Genomic DNA, 12,852 nt, shown 5'->3' on the forward strand with positions numbered 1-12,852 from the left:
TTTCCTCAAACCTCATGAAACAACCTCTGCCAGCTTCAACCTTTCTTCTGCAGCTTCCTTATCTTTTTCAGCCTTCATGGAATTGAAAAGAATTAGAACTCTGCTCTGGATTAGGGTTTGACTTAAGGAAACATTGAGGCTGGTTTCATTTTCCATCCAGACCACTCAAACTTTCTCCATACCAGCAAGAAGATTGTTTTATTTTCTTATCATTTGTTCTCTGGAATAGCATTTTTAATTTACTTCAAAAACTTTTTCTTTGCATTCACAACTTCACTGTCTGGCACAAGGAGACTAACTTTTGGCCTGTCTCAGCCTTTAACATGCCTTCCTTATTAAGCTTAATTATTTTTAGTTTTTGATTTAAAGTAAGAGATGTGTGACTCTTCCTTTAACTTGAAGACTTAAAGGCCATTTTAGGGTTATTAATTTACCTAAATTCCATATTGTTGTGTCTCAAGGAATAGAGATGCCTGAGGAGAGGGAGAGAGATGAGAGGACCATTGGTTGATAGAGCAGTCAGAATACACACAACATTTATCGATTAATTTCCCCATCTTACATGGGCACAGTTTGCGTCACCCCCCAAAAAATTACAACAGCAACATCACAGATCACCACAACAGATATAATAATAATGAAAAAGTATGAAATATTGAGAGAATTACCAGAATGTGATACAGAAACACAAAACGAGCACATGGCACTGGAAACACTGGTGTGGACGGAGATGGCCGGGAGTGGTGACTCGTGCCTGTAATCCCAGCACTTTGGGAGGCCGAGGTGGGTGGATCACTTGAGGTCAGGAGTTTGATACCAGCCTGGCCAACATGGTGAAATGTCTCTACTAAAAATACAAAAATTAGCCAGGAGTGGTGGCACATGCCTATAATCCCAGTTACTGAGGTGCCTGAGGCAGGAGAATTGCTTGAACCTGGGAGACAGAGGTTGCAGTGAGCCAAGATTGCGCCATTGCACTCCAGCCTGGTCAGAGAAGCAAGACTTTATCTCAAAAAGAAAAAAAAAGAAAACTCTGGCATGGACAGACTTGCTCAATACAGGGTTGCCACAAACTTTCAATTTGTAAAAAACACAATATTTGTGGAGTGCAGTAAAGTGAACCATAATAAAAAAAGACATGCCCATGCTTTGCCCCTCCCTGCTTTATTGAGGTAGGATTGACAAATAAAAAATTACAAGTATCTAAGGTATACAACATGACTTTTTGATGGAAGTACATATTACCTCTTGTAATGATTCCCACAATCAAACTAATATATCCATCATTTTATGTAGTTTCCAAGTATGTGTGTGTGGTGAGAATACTTGCAAGTTACTCTCTTAGAAAATTTTAAGTTTATTATACTTTATTATTAATGATAGTTACCATTTGCCATACATTACTGCTAACTTTATTTACCATGCTGTACTCACCACATTTTACATATTTAGATTCCATATATAGGTGATTATATTAGTCCGTTCTCACGCTGCTAATAAAGTCACACCACAGACTGGGTAATTTATAAAGGAAAGAGGTTTAATAGACTTACAGTTCCACATGACTGTAGAGGCCTCACACAAGGTGAAGGAGGAGCAAAGGCATGTCTTACATGGAGGCAGGCAAGAAAGCACGTGCAGGGGAATTGCCCTTTGTAAAACCATCAGATCTCGTGAGACTTATTCACTATCATAAGAACAGCACAGGAAAAACCCACCCCATGATTCAATTACCTTCCAACCAGGTCCCTCCCATGACACGTGAGGATTGGGGAGCTACAATTCAAGATGAGATTTGTATGGGGACATAGCCAAACCATATCAGTTATATCATCTAATATTTGTCTTTCTGTGTCTGCTGTATTTGGGATATACTTGCCAGAAATTCTTCTGTCTCCCATGTGTCCATGGAATTATGGTTTCATTTTCACTTCTTCATATCTCAGGGTATTTCTGGTTGACAGGAAGACCACATGCAAAACCCTAGATGCAAGGAAGTCTGGGAAATGCAGTATTCAGCTTTCTAGCCACATAGCAGTGCTATTTAAAATGTGTTTCATGGACTGGCAACAGGTCTCAATTTGTTAGTTGTCAAAGAAATGGTACACACAGTAATTAAAAGTAGCTCTTTAGAAATCTTTTATCTATTTAACAGAGTAGTAGAGTCTGTTGAATATAATAATTTTTAAATGAGGCTTATTTTTGTGTTTTAAATTTTATTATTTTTTAGTACTTATCGTATTTTACAAAAGTATTGGTCTGTGGCAGAATGAAAAGAAACTGTTATGCACCATGGATAATTTGAGAAAAATTGTTGTATAAAATACCTGTCAGTAAGCTAGAAGGAGGTTGAAATGAATGCCAAAACCTCCAATGTATATTAGATAAGAGAAAGACATTCTCCTCTATGCAAGGATGTAGAGCCTATATATCATGATACCCTTTCTGGAAAAATGAAAACACTAGAGAATTGAAAAAAATAAAAACATCTCCAGACTGGGAAAGTAATGGCATAAGAGATCTAATGATGAATATTTAAACCAGTTAAACATAGAATTGTAAGTATTATTGAAAAAATAGAATACACATTTAAAAATCTCCTTTCCTTTGTAAATGGCTATAGTGGCTGACCTCCAAGATGGCTCCCCAAAACCCCACCTCTTAGTCTTTATGGCCTCCTGTGGTTTTCTTCCATATCAAATAAGGCTGATTTCTATAACCAAAAGGATATCCAGAAAATCATTGCATGTGAATTCCAAAGCAAGGTTATAGAGTTCATTGTAGCTTCCATCTGGCTCCCTTGGATCCGTGGCTCTGCAGGTAGCCAGCTACCATATTGTGAGGACACTCATGCAGACCCATGAAGAGGCCCGGGTGGTGAGGAACTAAGACTTCTGGCCAACAACTAGCACCATGTTGCCAGTCAAGTGAGTGCACATCGTGGAAACAGGTCCTCTAGCCTTGTCCAGCCCTCAGATGACTGTAACCCTGATGGCACCTGGACTGCAACCTCATGAATGACTCCATGCCAGAACTTACTGGCTAAGCCTCCCAAATACCTGGCTCACAGAAAATATGAAATAGTGAAAGTTTTTTGTTTTAAGTTTTGAGGGTTATTTTTTGAACAGCAATGTATTAAGCCATTCCCACATTGCTATAAAGAACTACCCGAGACTGGGTAGTTTATACAGAAAAGAGGTTTAATTGATTCACAGTTCCACAGGCTATACAAGAGGCAATGCTGAGGAGGCCTCAGAAATTTACAGTCAAGGTGGAAGGGGAAGGGGAAGCAAGCCCTTCTTCATAAGGCAGCAGGAGAGAGAGTTAAGAGGGATGTGCTATCCCCTTTAAACAACCAGACCTCATGAGAACCCATTCACTATCATGAGAACAGCAAGTGGGGGGAAGTCTGCCCCCATGATTCAATCACCTCCCACCAGGCCCCTCCTCCAACATGTGGGGATTACACTTCGACATGAGATTTGAGTGGGAAAGCAAAGCCAAAGCATATCAAGCAATACTAAAATATTTTCTGAGGTAATTGGTTACACAGTAATTGATAACTAATACAATGATAATAGTTTTATTATAAAATAATGTGTATTATTATAAATAATTAATAAAAATATATTTTGTTGAATAATATAGTTAAATGAATATACCCCCAACATCATGATAATTTTGCATTTTAGCTGTATGCGTTTTAATTTAATAAAACTATGCTGATAACTCTTAGTCTCCTTGGTTCCTCCATTGTGAAAAAGGATATAGTTCTAATAAAGACAGCAAGTAAAGGAGATTTTCCTTTAATAAACCTTTTCAATAGGAAAATTCCCTAACACAGGATATTAAAAGAATTGTCATGTTCTGATTTTCTCTTTTATCGTAAATATTTGAACATGCCTAGAAGGTGAAAAAAAAAATTTTTTTTTGTTTTACTTTTAACTGTCAGTTTTGAAAGGCATGTAAGATCGTTTATTGTCACTAGAGGATTAAAATGACCATTTTATATCCAAGAGACAAAAGAAATTATCCCACATTCTGCTGCCCTATGTAGAAGACTGTGAGAGTAAGAATTATCCAGTAACTGCAGCCAATGAGAAACTTCTGTCTTGACTGGCTCTGGAGGATATGCCTTTGTGCTTTGCATAGCAGAGCTGGAGAAAATGGGCTTACCCCTTGTAATGCCACACAGCCGAGGTGCTGGAACATTCATAAATGACTTAGGGAAAATGGAGCTAAGGAGATGCCAGACTTACCATGGTTAAGACTTGTGTAAATTAAGTGGTTTTCATCTAAACATACTTAAACTTTTTGAGGTTTTATTGACTTCACCCTGCATAGTACTGCTTCTTCTACCCTTAATCTGATTTCCTACTGTATAAAAGCTGATGTTAATACTTCAGCAAGGAGTACCAGAGAGTAAAATCTCACATGCCCTTGCATTATGCCAAATACGTTTTCCATTTAGAAAATACCTCTTATGTGTAAGAATAAAATCAGAAGGCATGTGGAGATTAGACGCTGTTAGTAAATTAATTTTCCTGTTGTTGTTAAAAGAAGCATATCATTTTCCATTTCTACTTTTAAAAGTCTTGTCTATTTTAATATTCAATTTATTTTCTTTCATTAATTTTAAGCTTTTGTTGGTTATAAACACTACTATAAGGAAGAGAGTAGCATAGAAATCACAGATAGTATGTAAAGGGTAGTAAATGAAAAATAGAGACCATTAGCAGCCTGATATTTAAGTGACAGGGACTAAAGTTAATGTTAAGTTAATGTTAATGTTAATGTTAAGTGACAAGGATTAAAATAGTTTCATTTTAATCATTTGGAAAGTATTTGAGCATTATTATTATAAAGTAACATGTCAGGAAAACAATTTTAAGCCAAATGCTATTTTCCTCCTACATTAAAGAAAAGCAGCATTTCCAGAATTTCGTGTTAAAAAAAAATCCTACACTGTCATACCGGCTCTGTGATCACATTTCTGGATTCCATTCAGCTTTTATTTTGAAATAAGAAATGATTTGGGATTGGTGGGTATATTAGGCCATTCTTGGATTGCTATAAATACCTGAAATTGGGTAATTTTTAAAGAAAGAGGCTTAATTGGCTCATGGTTCTGTAGGCTTTATAGGAAACATGGTGCTGGGATCTGCTCAGCTTCTGGGGGGGCTCAGGAAACTTAAAATCATGGTAGAAGGGGAAGAGGGAACAGGCATGTCACACGGCAAAAGCAGGAGCAAGCGAGAGAGACAGAGTTAGGGGAAGGTGCCACAGGTTTTTTGTTTGTTTTCTTTTGTTGTTGTTGTTTTGAGATGGAGTCTTGCTCTGTCACCCAGGCTGGAGTGCCGTGGCACAATCTCAGCTTACTGAAACCTCTGTCTGCTGGATTCAAGCAATTCTCCTGCCTCAGCCTCCTGAGTAGCCGGGACTACAGGCATATGCCACCATGCCCAGCTAATTTTTGTATTTTTCATAGAGATGGGGTTTCACTATGTTGGCCAGGAAGGTCTCAATCTCTTGACTGCGTAATCTACCCGCCTCAGCCTCCCAAAGTGCTGGGATTACAGGTGTGAGCCCCTGCACCCATCTGGTGCCACATAAAGGACCAGCTCTCCTGTGAACTCAGAGCAAGAGCTCAGGTATTACCAAAGCGATGGCCCAAGCCATTCACAAAGGATCCACCCATGTGATCTAAACACCTCCCACCAGTACCCACCTCCAACACTGGGGATTAAAATTCCTATAGCAGTGAGGTTGAAAACTAGAGGAAGAAAAATAGTGGAAGATATTATGAGGCTTGGGCTGTGCTTTGCATGGTTTCCAGCTCCTAGTTCCTCATATAAAACAAGGAGAGTGCTAGATCCAACTTGATCCTGGATAGTAGAGGGGTGCTATTCTTTAACTTGGTAACTACATAAAAGACTTCCAGTGTTTTCTTGTCCTCCTCTTTAATAATTTACTTTAATACTTTTTCAGTTACAAGTCCTTCTATGTGTTCTTCTACCTGACTAATGCATTTAAAAAACATTTTCAGGTAATGTATTAATTGTTTTGACAGAAGAAAAAGGAAAAGACTTTCTATAAAGCAATGAACTTCACACAATGAAATATCTCCCCCTAGTTAAAATGGCTATTAAAAAAAACAAAAAAAAGATGCTGGTGAGGATGTGGAGAGAAGGGAACTTTCATATACTTTTAGTAGGAATGTAAATTAGTACAGCCACTACAGAAGACAATGTAGAGATTCCTCAAAAAGCTACAAATAGAATTACCGTTTGATCTGGCAATCCTACCACTAGGTATTTATCCAAAGGAAAAGTAAAACAGTATATCAAGGGAATACTTGCATTACTAGGCTTATTGCAGCACCAGTCACAATAGCCAAGATATGGAATCAACCTAAGTGTCCATCAGAGGATGAATGGATAAAGAAAATGTGCTATATATACACAATAGAATACTATTCGGCCATAAAAACTAATGAAATCATGTCATTTGCAGCAACAAGTGTCACTGTATTAAATGAAATGTGCATATTCTCATTCACATGTGGGAGCTAAAAAAGTTGATCTCATGGAAACTGAGAGTAGAATAATAGATATTGGAGGGTAGAAAGGGTTTGGTGTGTGTCAGGGAGGGAGGGAAGATGAAGAGAGGTTGATTAATAGGATACAAACATTCAGATAGAAGTAATAAGTTCAATGTTCAATAGCAGAGGAGGGTGACTATAATTAACAACAATGTATTGTATATTTCGAAATAGCTAGAAGAGAGGACTTGAAATGTTCACAACAAATAGAAATGATAAATACTTGAAGTGATGGACACCCCAAATACACTGACTTGATCACTATGCAGTCCATGCATGTAACAAAATTATCACATGCACCTGGTAAATATGTGTAAATACTATGCATCAATAAAACAAGCACTGGGCTTCCTTGGAATCTGACCACAGCCTTGATGAAGAGTGTTCTTAAACACATCAATAACAAAAGAAAGGAACCAACGTTAAGTAAATGCCCACATCATCTCAGGTACCTCCTCTGTGTTTTCTCATTTAATCCCTATTAAACAGAGAATTCTTGAGGAATCACTGATTTAGAGGTCAGAAAATGGAAATTTAAATATCAACAAATAAACAGTGCATGAATGGCCCTATGTATGACTGAAAAGTGCATTTCCTTTAAAGTGTTTTCTTGTACTCATGAATATTTTTACCATTTCTTGCACATCTGAAAAATTCTTACTCCCTTAAACCCTGCTGAAAAGTCACCTGTCCTGTGACATTCTTTTTTTTTTTTTTTTTTTTTTTTTTTTTGGAGATGAGCCTCACTCTGTTACCCAGTTTGGAGTTTGGAGTGCAGTGGTGCGATCCAGGCTGCAACCTCCGCCTCCCAGGTTCAAGCAATTATCCTGCTCAGCCTCCCGAGTAGCTGGGATTACAGGCACACACCACCCTGCCCAGCTAATTTTTGTATTTTTAGTAGAGACACGGTTTCACCATGTTGGCCGGGCTGGTCGCAAACTTCTGGCCTCAGGTGAGCCCCCCACCTCTGCCTCCACAAGTGCTGGGAATACAGGCGTGAGCCACAGCACCCAGCTGTACTGTGACATTCTGAGTCCTCTAAGAATATTGCCATCTTGGCACCTAGAAAAGTTATTGCCATAACCCCGTCACATTTCAGTCTCTTACCAAGATTGTGAGCTCCTGAAAAGGAGGGGTGGTATCTTGTTTGTCTTTTTTATGCCTAAGGCCTAAGCAGTTTGGTCCATAGTAAGAACACAATAAATGTGGGATGAATAATCAATCAGTCTGTCTGTCTATCTAGCTAGCTAGTTATATGTATGTGTATATTTTTTCCATGGGAGATTCTTTTGTGTCAGTAGGTTTTGATTTGAAAATTAAAACTGACTGTTAAGATGCGTGCACATCTTGTTAATTATATGGTGGTGATTCTCCTTACCTAGCTGCTATCAGCTGCTCTGGAGAAACATCTGTTTTACCCAGGGCCTTTCAGAACGCAGCAATGACTGTACTCCACAGAAGTTAGGACCACATGGGTTGCTTTATGGAAGACCTGGGGTGGCAGACCATAGACTTTATGGTGAAAACTACCAAATATGACTTTAGCTAACTTAAGTAAAAAAATTCATGTATTTGAAATATCTTGGTTAGCTTTTAGAATGAACAAAAGTTCTAGAGAAACAAGTTTGAAAAATGAACAGTAGTCAAGGGTAGCTAGGCGGCTGGCTAAATCATGGACTCCTATTAGGGCACCATTGTTGGCTACTGGACACTTCTCAGGGAACTTTTGGCCCCCACTCCCATAGGAGCCATGGTCTGTGTCTTTCAAAATCTGGGAGGGATCATCCTGTTGTCCCAAACTAGGCCACGTGATCATGCCCTAGGTTCCAGGGAATGGAAGAGAATGTCTGTTCCTTTTGTCTTCCATGATTGAAACTAGGCTTTGCATTATACTTATTTGGGGATAATCCCTAAATGGAAAGAATATTTGCTTACTAACAACCACTCACAAATAATAGATATATTAGATTGATTACATTGATGGCTTAAGGCCCCCCCACTGCTCTGGTGCTGAATTCTAGGGAGTAATATCTACTGTCTCTTACCCCTTCTTTCTATTCCTACAGTGCTATTTGGTCATCCATTATTTCTGTTCTAGGAAGTGGCAATGATCTGCTATTGGCTTCTTGCTCCTCCCCACAAATCATAATTCATATGTTGTCTCATTTTATTCTGTGGCTTTCTTGGTGCTCCTTTTTCACAAATGTATTCTCATTCCCATTCCCCTCCCCACTCCTGATATGACTTTAAATATTGATTTTTGATTAATATTCAAGTGAATTAACATATTAATTTGGAATTTTAAACAAGATTGGAGATTGCTTACACCTTTGAAATCATATCACAAAGTTTTCTAACCATTCTTCAATTTGAAAGTATATCAAAATCAGTAGTGGCAGGGGATGTGGTATGTTAAAACACAGATTGATAAGCGCTGCAATCAACAATAGAACTACCTTTTCTGAGGAGTTACACATTTCAAAGCAGGTAATTATTTTATTTATGAAAATGAGTTCATTTCCAAAAGATTTTAAAATCTTCTAATTACATTAATCTGTTTCAAAGAAAGCAAATTAATAAAGTATATAGAACAATGGTGTGTACATTATGATAGGTATCAAACATGTGTGAATTCTTCCCCTTGTCCCCTACAAAACCACTCTCTCACAGGAAAAATTCAATAAACTTTTAATAATCTAAATTAAGGAGCCCATTCTAAGAAAGCACTTAGCTTCTTGTTGTCTGACAAAACTGTGACAAATGGAGAATGTGGAATTTCAAGATCTGTTATGGAAATGAAAAGATTAACAGCAGGCTTGAGACATCCAGAAGTAATGAATTCAGTCCAGTCTTCATGTGAATATGGTAATGACTCCAAGACAAGACCCCCTGGTAAACATAGTAATGGTGTTGATTGGTGGAATGATACCAGGGAGTCCTGACTTATACATTTTTTAATGGGATATGTCTGGTTTCTCTTGATTATTTATCATAACACGAAATTGGAATTTATGTATTTGTAGGTCATGAATGGCTGAAAAATGAAGGGTCATACCATAAACTGTAACTGAGAGAATATAAATGGACTGTTCTAACACAGGAATGGATCTCTTTGCGTGAATAGTTTCTCTACACACATTGCTTAGGAAGTAACTTGCCTGAAACAAATATTCAATTAAATGAAAAAGAAAAATAGCCTTTTGGGATCTGTGCCTCACTTTGTCAGATTCCTCCAAGAAATTCACATTTCACTTGTGCCTGTTGATTTTCTGTTTCCTTTGAATTATTAGTGATGTTTAATATTGGGTAGGATCTATAACTCTGTGAGTCTCCTTTGAAAATTCAACCCTTTGTGTTCAGAAAACTTGGATGTGGGTGCTGGGGTACAGACAAGAAATGGTGCAAACATTGATGTCAACTGAAACATTTCAGAAAACATGCCCCCTGAACAATCATGTGGGTATATCCAGAGGAATTTCTACCTGTATGTTTAAATCCCTAGGGATTAATAAGGGCTAGGGACCTTTGGGTATAGCTTTTAAGTGGGTATTTAAGCCCAAAAGAACAAGGAAAATTGCAATGAAAAATGCCTAGAGTGAGTGAAGAAGAGATTCCAGAAAACACCAGTTATTTAACTGCCAGGGAAGAGAAGACAGTTCAGCTAGAAAACACAAAATAATGATTATCAGAGGAGAAGCAGTAGCGTGTGATATCCTGGAGGCCATTCGGGAGCTTTAAGTATGAAGGGATAGCTACAAAGTCAAATGTCATAGCAGGTCAAGAAAGATATAATCATGATGACAATAATAATAAAAAGTATGGGGCACCTACTGCATAAATTATTGCTAATCTTCACCATACCACTCCAAACTCATCATTATTATCAATGTTTTACAAAAGAAGAACCGAGGCTAAGGTTAACTAACTAGCCTAAGATTACATCATCTACTACTTCGTGTTTGAGTGAGGATGCCGACCTAACATTCTGACTTGAAACTCTGCTTCTGTCTTCTGGTCAGGAATAGCTGAAATGCTGAATCTACTGGGTCTGGAGAGTGGGAGGTATTTTCACCCACAGGATAGCAGTTAGAGTGAAATGGTGGAGGCAGGAGGCAGTGGGTCAGTGGGTGGACAGATGGAAAGGAAGGAGTAGCTGTGAGGATTCAACACTCTGGAGATGCTGAGCTGTGACAAGAAAGAGAAGAGTAGTGTCTGGGGGAGGATGCAACATTAAGGGAGGGTTTTTTTAGGATAGAAAAGAATGGAATAAGTTTATAGATGAAGAGGAAGGAACCAACACAGAGGATTGGTGGAAGTTACAGAAGAGAAAAGGAATAAATGAAGGAAGTGGCTGAAATAGGTAAGAGGATGGGAGTAAGATAATAAGGAGAAGGTTTAGTCTTGGATGAGAGAAGCAATGCTTCCTGTCTTGAGAATGGAGGGAGGAAGGTTTTGTGGGGTCAAGTGAGGGCAAGGGACTCTTGCTTGATGGCCTCAGTTTTGTTTTTCACTGAGCAGCAAACTCTGAGGAGTAGCAAAGATTTGAAGAAGCTTGGAGAAGAAGCAGTTCTAAAGCAAATAAAAGAGGTACTGGCCTAAGTGGCATTCCAAAATCTGACTTTTTAATGGTATAAAAGACACACGTGCAGTTTTCTTCTGCAGCCTAACTTGGTAGAAACCTGTGGAGAAAAAGATTTTCTCCACTTGCCTTTGATCCTGCCTCAATCCCTAAGAGGAATGTCAGCCATTTGGAAGCATTGGGAGAAATTTTCTGCCCATCTCTCTGTTTCTCACTTACTCTGACAGATGACATCTGTTTAGCAAAAAGCTTACTGTTATGTGCTGTCCAGACCCTCTTGATGATGTCTTCTGGGACCAGCGCCTTTGAGAGCCTTGGATGTTTTCTCCGCTGCTGCCCCTGTATAGTATGGTAACTCAGCAGGGCCTCCCAAGCCCTGTCATAGGAGAGGCAGCAGTTTCCGGCTGCTTTGCCCATGGCACGTGGATGGGTTCATTTCAGGCTAGGAGTCAGCCCTCGATTTTGGCCACAGAGCATTCCACACTGTCAGATCTGGACATATAAGCAATCATCCTCATCTGATCTAGTATCTAATTATTCTAATTTTAAAATTAAGGCAAAGTTACATACAATGAAATGCACAGATCTTAGCAATGGATTTTGGAAAAGGCATACACCCAAGTATCCTAAAATTCTATCCAGTTATAGAACATTTCCATCCTTCATAAATTCCTTCTTGCCTTCCCTCACCTTCAGAAACAATCAGTGTTCAGATTCATTCATCATGGATTAGTTTAGCCTGGTCTAGAACTTCATAGAAATGTGTCTATCAGTATGTACTCTGTTGCGTAAGGCTGCATTCACTGTACTTCATTTTGACATTCATCTATTTTGTCATACATATCAATATTTTGTTCATTTATATTGCTAAGTAGCATACTACTGTATGATTATATCTTTATCCATTCTATTGATGGACATTTGGGTTGTTTCATGGTGGGATTTCATGAATAAGGCTGCTATGAATAAATGTGTACAAGTACATTTCTGGGCATATATTTTTATTTTCCTTGGAATTACTGGGTAGTTTATAACAAACTGTCAAATCTTTTCCCAAAACACACCTTTTTACACTCCAATCAGCAATTATAAGAGTTCTTATGCTTTTATATCCTTGCCAAAGTTATTGTCAGTTATTTTAATTTTATATGCGAGTGGGTATGTATCTAGCTCTTGGTGACCAAAGTTCGTCTGCTAGTAGGCTCCTTGAGAAGAGCTTTTGAGAACAATATTCCATTAATTATTGCACATTCAAAACATGTTTTACTCTTTCTTCTTGAGAGGCAGTTTGAGTTGTTGGATTAATTATAGTAGTAAAATTAATGGATATGGAACGATTAATGGAAATAATGTCAAGGAAGGATGATCTGGGTGGCAAATGGCCACAGACCTTGCAGTGAGCAACCACGAGGAGTAGTCCTGCTGCTTGCAAGGTTGGGTTGCCATTCTTTATGGATAGCATCCTGGGATAATATGATAGGTGGATTATTAAAGTGGCTCCAAATCTCACCATCCCTTTTGTAATGTAAACTTGAAGCCTTTTCCAACAAGAGGTGGAGTTTTTTTTTACTTAGCCAACATAATGCAGCAGAAGTGATCAAGCGCCACTTCTGAGACTAAAATTCAGAAGACCTGGTACACTTTAGTGTGCTCTCTCTCTCAGTTCTACTTC

The sequence above is a fragment of the Macaca nemestrina genome, chromosome 15 (genome assembly GCF_043159975.1).
Source record: "Macaca nemestrina isolate mMacNem1 chromosome 15, mMacNem.hap1, whole genome shotgun sequence".
In the NCBI taxonomy this organism is placed as follows: domain Eukaryota; kingdom Metazoa; phylum Chordata; class Mammalia; order Primates; family Cercopithecidae; genus Macaca; species Macaca nemestrina.